This window comes from Physeter macrocephalus, chromosome 6 (assembly GCF_002837175.3).
Source record: "Physeter macrocephalus isolate SW-GA chromosome 6, ASM283717v5, whole genome shotgun sequence".
NCBI classification, from domain to species: domain Eukaryota; kingdom Metazoa; phylum Chordata; class Mammalia; order Artiodactyla; family Physeteridae; genus Physeter; species Physeter macrocephalus.
Genome location: NC_041219.1, coordinates 62629573 through 62641209, shown reverse-complemented (window position 1 = coordinate 62641209; position 11637 = coordinate 62629573). Strand labels below are relative to the sequence as shown.

The following is an 11637-nucleotide window of genomic DNA, read 5'->3' as shown; positions in this document are numbered from 1 at the left end:
GCGGAGCACAGGCTCCGGACGCGCAGGCTCAGCGGCCATGGCTCACGGGCCCAGCCGCTCCGCGGCACGTGGGATCCTCCCAGACCGGAGCGCAAACCCGGTTCCCCTGCATCGGCAGGCGGACGCGCAACCACTGCGCCACCAGGGAAGCCCCAAGGTTTGTGGTCCTTGGAGGCAAAGGTTGTCCATCAGAAGTGCAAGTGAGTGACAGGCAGTCTGAGAAATAAGGAGAGAGGTCTCCCTCATTAAATGGGCACTGGACACCATGGAGAAGAGATACCACCTTCTGCTCACAAGCTGCATGGTCCCTAGAATTAGCTCTTCCAGAGTTGGCAAGACTGCTTGGGAAAGTGGTCTCTAACAGTCATAAAAAATCCTTAATATTTACTGAGACCCCCACATGTGTGAAATTGCACCACTATTGGAGGAGATCATTAAGAGGATGTCCCAGCAGTTGACCCACGAGTTGGACCCAGGCAACATGAAGACTCCTTACACCCTCCCCTTGTCCTTGGAATGTCCATTTCGCCCACTGTTCCTGCCCTAGGAGCCGCTTCAAGGATGCAGCCCTGAGAGGATGTATTATTGACACCATCTGGAATGATTATGTGACCGAACCCTGTTAGGGCTGCTATCTAGGTCCAGCAGGTGTGGAGATCTACTCATCTTGCAGCCGCCCAAGACAGCAAGCCTGGTATGTAAGTTCCTTTGCTTATTACAACTGCCACCTACCAATCTGGAGTGGTCTGCCTCTTTCTTTGGTCTCTCCTTGCCCTCTCTGTACCGGGGCCATTTTGAATTGCCCCAGGGGAACTTCTGAGGTTGCCACCAACAGCCTAGTGCTGGGAATATATGGATACCTAGACGCTGGTCTGTCTCCCTAAGTAGTTAAACAACTAACTGGGAAGATAAGAGGTATACTGTACATAAGGATACACCTTTAAGTTTAACCTTATGAAGTTGCCTTTTTATTATAAGTCAATAATTAATGGTTATTTCATATGATTAAATACCAGTAGCTTCATACGGTTCAAGATAAATAGCTTGTGGAAGTATTGTTCTCCTTTTGGGCCAGTTCTTCATAATGCAGGACCAAATGTCCAATTTGGTATGTGTAGTATCTTGTGCCTGGGTCATACATGCCAGTGGCATCACCCAGTCATTTCGTGCAAATTCCTGTACACACTTCCAAATGCAGAGGGCGGGCGGAGTCAGGGGGATGGTGGTGAGGTGCCAGACCTCATTTAAAAATCCTTGAAATTGTTACAGAAATCAATTCAGGCTTGGTTGACAGAAAAATATCCTCTGTGGACTTGGAACTTGAGCTAGAAACTGAAAGAGAGGGTGGGCTTAGTTAGGGAGAGGGGATCTGAGATCTCATCCTTCTCTCTATACTTGCAAAAGTGAACAGGCAGGAATGGAATTGCTGGGTCCAGGAAAGGAATAAAATAAGAGAATTGGTCCAGTTTTGGTGAAGGGGATCAGGGATAGGAAGGGGAGGGTGGACTCTGAGGTTTAAAAAAAAAAAAAAAGGAGATTAAAGGTCAGCCTTGAGTGAGATTGGATACTATTGGGAAGTTAATGGCATTCCTGGAAAACCCCAGGAGGAGTGTTTCAGGAAAGCCCCGCAGGGCCCTTGCTCTCATTATCCTACACCCCTCCTCGAATCCACACGCTATCAACTGGAAATCGACACGTGGAGCGGCTGGGTTGGCCGTTGTGTGTCAAGGGGCACAGCAATTCAGGGCGCCTCTGCAGTTCTCCAAAGAGGTGAAAGATCAGCCTTACCCCGACATAGAAAAATAGCTCTACCATTACTGAGACAGAATAATTCACCCGTGAACACACTATATGGTGTTTTCCTGTAATGCTTATGTGTTTGTGTGTGTGTTAAAAATCTTACATTCAAAGATTCGGCCTATCAAAATCAGGAAACATGAAAGAATTAGTTCAGATGTATTATGGGTGCTGTCCGGTCTATAGGACCCCATTCTATATAGATCAAAGCACCCAGCTACTAGGTGTGACCACTTCACACAGGATTGTTACCCGTGTGTTTATATGGCTGCTTCTCAGGAATGTGGGTAAGAAGCTCATGATATAACCAGAATGAAAATGCTCCACCACTGTAATATTCTGTATCTCTGAAGAGACAATGGATCTGAATAAAAATGATGCCCAAACAATGATATTAATATTAAAAGTAAACAATACTACAGGTGGTGATAAGTACTGTTAAAATAGAAAGCAGCTTAAGAGGGAGAGAAATGAATAGATGTTTGCTTTTTACAAGAGGGTGGGTTTGTAAATGCCCTGAAATCTAGTTTTATTTAGGGGTTATTCACCTGTCTCGTCATCTTCTTCTCAAGGTCTTTAAATAACAGGATCTACTTAAATAAAAAATTCCAAATTCTTCAAACCTTCACTAGCAGTCAGCAAAGCACACATGTAATCTGTACTACACAATTTAGCCCTTAACTACATTTACCTTGCTTTGTTTCCCACTGTTTTACGCGTCAGACTCATGGGCTCAAAATAGATCTTAAGCCCCTTGAAGGCAAGAACCCGGCTTTAAACTGCGTCCAGCACACGCCACGTACTTACGAAGCAAAGGCTGATTTATGGAAAATCAAGCAAGGATCTTAAATCTCAAACCGCAGCTCCGCCCTGGAGACGCTTTCCGCAGCGGAGCGGGGCCGCCCGCCGGGGGCACTGTCTCGCTCCCCCGACCCCTTGGCCGCCCTTCCTCGCTGCCGTTCCCCACTGAGGCCAGCAGGAGGCGCCACGGACTCGGGTTAAGCGTTCTCCCTCTTCCTACCCCACTTCCCCCAGCACGTGACGTGGGAAGCTGCCTCCGCCAGAGACTTAGCATTAGGAGTGAGGGGTTGAAGGGGTCTGGGGGTGGGGTGGGAGATGTGGAGAAAGAGAACACGCGCGCACACACACCCTGGGAGCAGGAACTTCCATCTTCCCTAGCTTCGCAGGTTTCTCCTCCCACCAGAGCAGTGTGTGAGAGGTAGGGGTGTGTGTGTGTGGGGGGGGGGGCACGTTTTTGAGTGTGAGACCCAAATCCAGACCAGGCAGCCTGTGATCTCCCGCCCTGCCCCCATACCCGGTGATTAATCCCCCATTTTCTTACTCTCCCCTCCTCCCCCTCCTCCTCTTCCTCTCCCGCCGCCGCGCGGTTGATTTGCCCCCGCCCGCTTCCCCTCCCCCGGCTCCCATCATCACCAGCTGGAATCTGGGCGCCTGCCTCTCCACCCCCCACCTTTTTGGAGAAAGGCAGGTCCCCCACCCCCTTTGAAAAACCACTTCCTTCGGCTTCTTCACCTCTAGGAAATCTCGGGGCTTTGCTCTATCGAAAGTGCTCGGCTGGCTGATTTCTGAGCACCACCCTCCAGAAGTGCTGGCGTCCGGATGCATTTTCCTTTGCTTTGCAAAGAGGAGTCGTGAAGTTCAAAACCCTCCGAGACGGATTATTAATCCTGCTTTGCAGGAAAGGAAAACACTCCATCCTCGGCCACCGGCCACCCCTCTCCGGAGACCCTGCTATCGCCCAGGCTCTCCGAGCCGGTACGTAAATATTCGCCTTGGAGTCTCTTGTCTCAGTTTGCGGGGGGGAAATGGGGGTGTCAGGAAGATAAAGGGTCGAAGCAGTGGAGCCGTTAACCAACCTGGCATTAAGTAAAGCTCTTAAAGCCTGCAGAGCCCGGCACTTGTTCATTTGGACGTGGCTTTTTAAAAAAGGTTTTTCAGGGTGAAGGGATAGGGCACTCTCTGGTCTTTTTTTGGCGGGGGGGGTTAGTCCCCTTACCGAGCAGAGAGGCTGGGCATCGGTGCCCCGGGCCGGAGCCACGCGCCGCGACCATCCGTCCAATCGACACGTTTCAGGTGAAGCCCCGTGAGCTGCACAGCAGCGCGGCGGCGGCGGCGTGAGTGTGCGCGGGGGTGAGTGTGAGTGCGCGCGCGGGGGCGCGTGCGTGTGTGCGCGCGTGTCAGTGTGCCCCTTCCAGGGAATGCCCGGTGTGCACCCGGTGCACAATCAGAACCCATTCAGCGCGAGCCCGGGGTGGGAGGAGGCGCTGCTGTTGGAGACGATGGGGAGAGCGAGACAGACATGTCAGCAGCACTGCGGATGGGGCTGGGGGCCGCACTTGCTGGCGAGTTAAGTCGGGGTTGTGTTTCTGCGTGTGAGTGAGTGTGTGTTGCTACGTGGAGCCGCTTCTCCCTCCCTTCCTCCCTGCTTCCCACTTCGCTCCCTCCTTCCCTCCCTCCCTCTCTCTCCTCCTCCATTCAGGTTGGCTTTCCCACCTCGCATCCATGCCTGTCCCAGGAATGGTATAGCCAGACCTTTTCTGAATTATTTATAGACCGGTGCCAGCTGTTTGCAATTCCTCTCGTGTGCACTCTGTGGGAAATGCAGGGTTTCCTCCCCCTTTTCCTTAAAACGAATTGATCTCTTTTTCCGAATACATTTTTCTCACCCTCTGGGAGACACTCGAATCAAACCTTGACCGCCTCTTTTTCCCCCTTAGGAAGGGGACGCTTTGGGAATGACCATGCTCCACGGAGGGACAGAGCCGGCCCCCAGCTTCTCTACACAGAGCCTCCTCCACTGAAGCTCCAAAAATCAAAAACCATAATTGCCAGAAGAATCATTAAAAAAAAAAAAAAATAGTCCAGCCACTAACCTCACATGCAAACGGAATAATCACTCTGGATTCTGCATTGTGAGCTGCTCTCCATACCCTGAATTACCTTTGAAGTCCATCTTTCTTTTTTTTCTTTTTTCGTTGAATTTGCATCTCTTCAAGACACAAGATTAAAACAAAATTCACGCTAAATTGGATTTTAAATGATCTTCCTTTTATTTATCCTTCGTCTTTCTTATGTGGATATGCAAGCGAGAAGACACGACTGGATATACCCAACATGCTCACTCCCTTAATCTGTCCGTCTAGAGGTTTGGCTTCTACAAACCAAGGTAGGGCAAATTCTATTTCATTTTCTTCTCACCTGGGGCAGGGATTCCTTGTTTATCTCTCTCTTCAAGTCCCTCAAGTGGATTTTTTTGGAGGGAGAAAAGGTAACAAGATATTCAAATAATGCTGTTTGGGGAAAAAAGGCTTGTTACCAAGGGGGAAATCTCCCACATTATTTCTTTTCCTTCCTCATCTAACAGGTTTTGGGTTTTTTGGAGGCAGTGGGGGTGGATGTATGTAGGGACAGATGTTGGATGGCATAAGGGTTGGGAGACCTGTGTGATTTTCGAGTTAAATAGCCATTTATTCACCCCAAGCTAAAGCTCTGATTTTTTTATGGGAATCGAGAAAGCTTTTTCTTTTTTTCAGGCTGGTTTTTCCCCTTTGCCACTTCCATGTCTCTCTAGCTCCTGTCTCCACCTTCCTAGGTATCCTTCTCATGCCTTTTAAAAAATGAAATAATGAATGAGATTACTGTGGCTGTTGCCCCGAAGTCCACTTGCTGTCTAAATGCTGACCCTGGGCCCAGAGATCCCGGGAGGCCTACTGCAGAGGGACAGGTCTAGGTGGGGAATCAGGCTGGCCTCAGAACACCTGGAATTGGAGAATGCTGCAGGTTAAGAGGACTTAAATCTTAAGCTTGGAAAGAAGGAATTCTGTCAGTATTCTGCTTTTTAATTTGTGTTTTTTTGTGTGCTATTATATTTGAGCTATAAATTTCTCCTTCTGTCTGCACATCTATTTATACCCACACATCCTCCGAGCAAACTGTTACTTCCCCACTCTTGCAAAATGGCTATCTTGCAGAGTTCTAAAATGCTGTGTGTGTGGCAGGGGTGCAGAATTCGACACGTGAGTCTTTGTGTTAAACAAAGAGATGTGCCGTTTGCATGTGTTAGCCTTGGACCCTCCAAAGAGAATTAATACTTACATTTTTCTCCCTCTCAGCAAATTCTCCAGCATGTGCAATGTGGCTAGGTGGTATATTCATGCACTTGAAACGAGAAATAGCAGGAGAAATGGAAAAGACTTAGCTAATGGCTCTTCTGCTAGTCGCTCATGCAATCCAAGACAACTCCGAGGAAATCAGGTCGCCCACGGGCTGCAGGGCCAGGTGGTGAGCTGGTTACTCGTCACCTTGTGCACTGACTGTATGTCCCCAAACTCCGAAGGCACCCAAGGGCAGGAGTCAGGTTGAGATCAAGATCTTCAAAACAATGTGGCAGAATCACTAGCACCTATAATCTTCCTGAAAGTGTTCTCCCCCTAAATCTTTTTTCCAGTATTTTTTACAATACTTCGAAACAGTCCAAAATACTAAAGGTATATTGGGGAAGACGTTGCAGGTCCTTGTCACTCAACATCGTGGTAGAAGAGAGTTCTTCATTGTCCAGAAAGGATGGATAGCATCCAATTCACTACTCCCCTCCCCCAGGTTTCATTCTCTTGAGCGTTTCTTGCTTCAGCACTCATCTGTAACCATGGTGTCATCAGAGTGGCGGGTTGGGACCCCACTTCGAGCCGTGCTCGCCATGTCTACAGATAGCTGAGGTGATCCAGTGTGTGCTCACCTGAGACACCTGAGCTCATTCCCCATCTGATTCTACTCCTTCAAGTGGGAGGATGAACTCTGAATTTTACTTAAAAATAGAACAGAGGTGTGGGTGAAGAAAGCAGCTCCTTGCGCCATGATTCCGTAGGTAGGATGAGCAAGGTGAGGTGCGTCTCCAAGGGCATTGCCCTGTTTGCATTCCTGGGGCCACGACAGTGCTCTACACCAGTCATCATGTTGATTGGTGACGAGGTTGCCAGGAGGCCTTTCGACGGAGTCTCAGCCCCGTTTGCCTTGAATGCTAATGGGGTGAAGCCAGGTTCCAGGCCATTGTTAGTTGGCTCTAAGACTGGGCAAAGGACAAGACATTGAAAGGGGAGCAAGAGGACCAGGCGGTGGGAAAGCCACAAAGAGGAAAGCGTGGACTCCATCCGGAAAGTGCTTGTTGGGATTCAAGGAGGAATCGCCACAGGTGGTCTGTGGCTTTCCACATCCAAAGCCGTTTTGGAGACCCTGGGAGGTGGCGGCTGCCCCTGTCCCCGTGAGCGGACGCCACGAGGCTGTGACTCAGTGGTGCTCTGGGCAGCCTCAGGGCCCCTGTTCTCTCCCCTTTCTTTCCCTCACAGCGTAAAGAGCTGACCGGGTTCCATTTTGTCTTCTCCCCTCCTGCCACCCCCCTGATGGTGTGGGCTACACGGCAGAGAAATGTGGCTGCTCGTGGGAGGAAGAGCACATTTAATTGCAGTCGAGGTGCCTCCATGATGTGCAATTAAGGAAAAAAAAAAGAGTAGGAAATAAAGACCTCGCGGGAAAGCACGGCTGAAGATGTGAGGTTGGTGATTTCAAGAGAAGCCGAACAACATGGTGTCTCCGGTGCCTGTGTTTCAGGTGTAGTGAAGCATGATGGATCTGTGAACACAGGATGATATGGCAGCTTAGAGACAGATGCTGAAAGTAAGGAGAGGAGCAGGGTGTGCCCCGGGGTGTCTCGTGCCTTCTCTCCATTGGTTCCATCCCCGGGAAGCCTGTCTATCTGAAGAGCCTTGTTTTGCCACTGTAAATGTATAATATATTGGGGGGGGTGGATAGAGGTAAAGAGAGTAAGTAAGAAGGCCAAATGACAGAAAAGGAGGAGGAAGAGAAAAAATTCCTCTAGTCACTACTTTGCACACCCAGTGCCTTTCTTTTAGGCTGAGCGGGAAGAGAGACTTCCTCTGGTGAGGGGATGAACAGCAGGTACCTTGATTTTGTATTCCTGCTTCACTTCCAGAAGGATGGCTTCAGAACCTTGACGGTCTCCCTTGACCTTCGCGTCCACACATCCAGCCTTGTGTGGGGAGGGGCGGCGGGTACCTGGGAGGGGGACACGTGCACTAAAATTGGTTGTTGTTGGGATGAAGGGAGAAACAGGACTGTGTGGGGAGGGGCGGCGGGTACCTGGGAGGGGGGGGACACGTGCACTAAAATTGGTTGTTGGGATGAAGGGAGAAACAGGACTGAGCTGATGGCAGTCCTTGGCCACATCATCGTCACCTTGTAAAACCTCCCGTTACCTCCATGAAAACGAGGAATCCAGGATGCAGGGCTCTTTTTTTTTTTTTTTTTTTCTTTTCTCCTATTTTCTTGTTCAAGAATATGAAACTGGAGGCGACACAGCCACTAGTACTGACAGGCTAAAGCAGAAATTTAGTTAATATTTATAGACTATGAACTGGAGAAGGAGGCGGGGGAAAGGACAGGTTATGTGTGAAGAAACCAGAGCAAAAAAGCAGCCTAGAGGAGCCAGGTGGAACTCATCATTCTAAAGGTTGGGAAACTATTGTTCTGAATGATGACCTTGACCTTCTCTCCATAGTGATGGAGAGTATGAAACAGCTCATCTCGAGTAACTTGTTGGGGTCAGGAGTGGATAAGCTCCTTTTCTTCACTGCCGTTCTGCACCCTCCTTAAGAATTCTAGAAATTTCTTCCTTTCAGTAAACTACCTTTGCAGTCTCTGTTACCGTGCATACATGGTATGCACGGTGTCCTGGTGTCATCTCTCTCTGTAAATAAATATGGATCCAAAGAGTTATTGGTCTAATGAATTGTTCGCATTTATTAAAGTGCATCTCTTCTTTGCAACCACAAGAAGACGTCTCCAGGGAGAGTAGATTAGTGGTTGAATTGATACTATCTTTCAGAAGGATGCAGAAAATAGAACAGAATGTGAAGGAGCAGGCGTAACTCAGAGGAGATGGGTTTTTACCATGCACCTGTGGCTGTTAATGGTATGTCTATGGATGAATGAATGGAGGGAAGTGAAATATTGATTAGTGAAAGATGCTATTTGTTGTTTGTTCTGGTGGGTACAGGAATGGTTTGCAGTTAGGTTGTTAGATGAGATCAAGAATATGAGAGCCCTGGGGCACTTTTGAAAGCATCTCCTCTGGACTTCTCATTTAATGGATGAAGAAACTGAGATCCAGGGAGATTAAGTGATTTGGTTAAGGTTGGGGCAGTTGCTTAGGGCCAAGTACCATACCATTGAATAGAGTGAGACGTGGAGGTTATTTGTGGATTTCGGACGTCTACATCAGTGCTTCTCAAACTTTATTGTAAATAGGAATCACCCGGGGACCTGGTTAAAATGTCCATTCTGAATCGCCAGGTCTGGGGAGGTACCCAAGGTTCCGCATTTCTAACAATGTCCCAGGTGATGCCAAAGTTACTGGACCACGCATCATGCGTCTACGTCATTCCTGAACCTAATTCTACATCACGGTTAACATCGGCAGCTCCACGTATATTTCTGCTTTGAGGACTTCCAGCATTTCTGCTTTGCTCTTAAAAATAGAAAAGAAAAGTTAGAAAGGGACCTTTGTATTTATTTAAGTTTACCTGTGTCCTCTCTTCCCTCACTCTTCTACCCACATATATCATTTGACTCTTCCCCTTCCATCCTCTATGACTTCTTATGCTGGTCCTTCTCATAACTGATTCTTCTCCCTCTTTTTATGAACTCCTGCTTCTGTGTTTCTTTATTAGTATCTCTTGGTCTCTTTTCTTTCACACTATCTCTTCTTGTAACTTTATTTATTTTTATGACTTCTGTTCTCCTCAGTTATTCAACAGACACTTGTTAAGGACCAATATTTGTCAAACACGGAGTTATGAAAAAGAATTAGCTCTGGTCCTTACCTTCCAGTAACTCATGATTTAATGGGGGAGACATGTAAAGAGACCACCATATCCTTAGGTAAGAGCTGTAAGAGAGAGCAGCCTGGGAGAAGGAGGTGGGCTTCATGGAGGGGTTGACATTCAACCTACATCCTGAAAAATAATTAGGAGTTTTATAGAAGAAGGAGAGGATGGTCATCTTAGGAGGACGGAGAGGCAAGTGGTGTGAAGGGGCAAGCCTCCTGCCCTTCCTCGCCTCCCTTAGCTTGGGGAGAAGATCAACACAGGAATGTGCTGGTTCACCGATTAGGAATCTCAGATTCCATATGCTGAGGCCAGAGGATGAAGTCAGGGTCTTGCTGAAAGAAGAGGGAAGAGGCTCTCATTGCTGCTTTAGTGGTTCAACAGTTAATGAGTGCTAGCCCTGTCTATTAGGCTTGCCTCTGGAAGGAGCAAATGATACAATTTTCATTTTAGGCCACTGGCTTGCAACTCACTTTGTTGATGGCCATTATAAAGAAAGGGACAGCTGTGAGTCGCTTTGTAGTCAAGGAGAGAGCTGGATCCTAGCCCAGGCCAAGCTGCTGGGAATGAAGGCCCAGCCTAGCCCCATGTGTTTCTAGAGCAGGGAGGCAGAGAGATGCCATGCCATCCAGACACTGGCTGCTTTCTTTCATGGTGAAGGGGAGCGTTGGAAGAAAAGGGGCATAGTTACTCAACCAGGGCTTTCACAGAATGTTTTGGTAGCCTTATGAGGCGGCCTCTTGTTTCAGAAGTGTTCCTCATGGGGGTGCCCAGGTGTAGAGATGCTAGGAAGACACCTTTAGCTACCACTTCATTAAATTAAACTGTAGCAGTGGTGCCTAAGGGGAGATGGATTGGAAATGAATGGTCCTCTAAATTTTATCCTTCTACCCGTTTTCCCCCACTTTCACCATTTCTCTGTATATGGTGGTCTGTATTCATTTCATTAGCAAAAGGAACCTAAACTTGGCCTGAGGACTTTTTAAAGACCCACCTGCATGTAAAGAGAGGATCCTGAGTCTGAAGGTATGTGGATGAGCAGATGCCATCACTGGGTGGTGGGACAGTCATTTCAAGGTGACTTAAGGGACAGAACGGTGGAGGCATAGTGACAAGGCTGTGCCCAGAGGGATGGGGAGGGGGCGAGGAGGAGGCCAGACCTGAGGGAGTGGCAGGCCTGGGAGGAAAGAGAGGCCCAGGCTTTCGCCCTGCTGGGGTCCAGCCTTTTGTGGGGGAGGCGGGGCGGTGTTTGTCAGCTGTCGTGGAGAGCTTCTTAGATCAGGAGAGTTTAAGGTTTCGAGGTTAGCTCACTGGACTCCTAACAGCCAAACTGCTTCACACACGCCATCCTCTGTGGCTTTGCTCATTGCCTCATTCAAATGTAAATTTCCATCTTTAGAAAGAAATATCAAGTCTGAATTTCTTACGAATCTTTGTATAGACCCTCTCAGGGCTTCAGCTGGTTAGAACTTCTTAGGAAGTCAGGTCTTGTTTCTTTTGGAGAGGCGGGACTTCAAAACAATGGCTGGATGAAAGCTGCATTGTTCAGGGAGGGGAGAAGAGAGGCTTGGGAGAAACCTGAAGCTTAGCTGATGTCTTTACTCCTTTTCCCAAAGCCCACTGTACTCTGTGAGAATGCCCAGATGTTCTGGATCAATCCTCCCACCTTCAAGGGGCCTTAGTCTGGTCACTGGTAGCTGGTGTCTTTGGGTTAGAGATCAGCATTTCTTGTGTGCATCCAAATACACGCACACCCACCACCACTAGACTTGTGTGCATAGGGGCATGTTTGTGCAGGGACTTCCCTACCAAACACTAGTCAAAAATAATCTTAAATACCGTAAATGTGTCTGTGCGTTTAGGTAAGTAATGTGTGTGTGTGTGTGTGTGTGTGTGTGTGTGTGTGTATGTGTGTGTAAGG

At 48.3% G+C, this 11637-nt stretch overlaps 1 long non-coding RNA gene across 1 annotated transcript in view; it reads left to right on the top strand.

The window, feature by feature from the left end:
• The window catches only part of LOC102991827 (uncharacterized), a 13098-nt gene extending 8419 nt beyond the window's left edge, over window positions 1-4679 (top strand). The window contains exons 3-5 of the long non-coding RNA XR_449107.3: window positions 548-694; window positions 3337-3573; window positions 4536-4679. This is a non-coding gene — a long non-coding RNA (uncharacterized lncRNA). The remainder of the gene's footprint in view (window positions 1-547; window positions 695-3336; window positions 3574-4535) is intronic.
• Window positions 4680-11637: the final 6958 nt, after the last annotated feature.